This window comes from Octopus bimaculoides, chromosome 20 (genome assembly GCF_001194135.2).
Source record: "Octopus bimaculoides isolate UCB-OBI-ISO-001 chromosome 20, ASM119413v2, whole genome shotgun sequence".
Taxonomy (NCBI): Eukaryota; Metazoa; Mollusca; class Cephalopoda; order Octopoda; family Octopodidae; genus Octopus; species Octopus bimaculoides.
In genome coordinates, this window is record NC_069000.1 from 26,754,892 (window position 1) to 26,755,352 (window position 461).

The following is a 461-nucleotide window of genomic DNA, read 5'->3' on the forward strand; positions in this document are numbered from 1 at the left end:
TCATCATCGTTTAACGTCCGCTTTCCATGCTAGCATGGGTTGGACGATTTGACTGAAGACTGGTGAACCAGATGGCTACACCAGGCTCCAATCTGATTTGGCAGAGTTTCTACAGCTGGATGCCCTTGCTAACGCCAACCACTCTAAGAATGTGGTGGGTGCTTTTACGTGCCACCGGCACAAAGGCCAGTCAGGCAGTACTGGTAACGGCCATGCTCAAAATGGTGTATTTTACGTTACACCTGCACAGCAGCCAGTCCAGTGGCACTCACAACGATCTCGCTCGAATGTCTTTACATGTGCCACCAGCACAAGTGCCAGGAAGGCGACGCTGGGCACAGGTGCCATCACGATTTCGCTTTTGCTTGCCCCAACAGGTCTTTGCAAGCCGAGTTTAGTGTCCAATGAAGGCGACAACATTGGCATGGGTGCCAGTCATCGAATTTAGTTCAATTTCGATT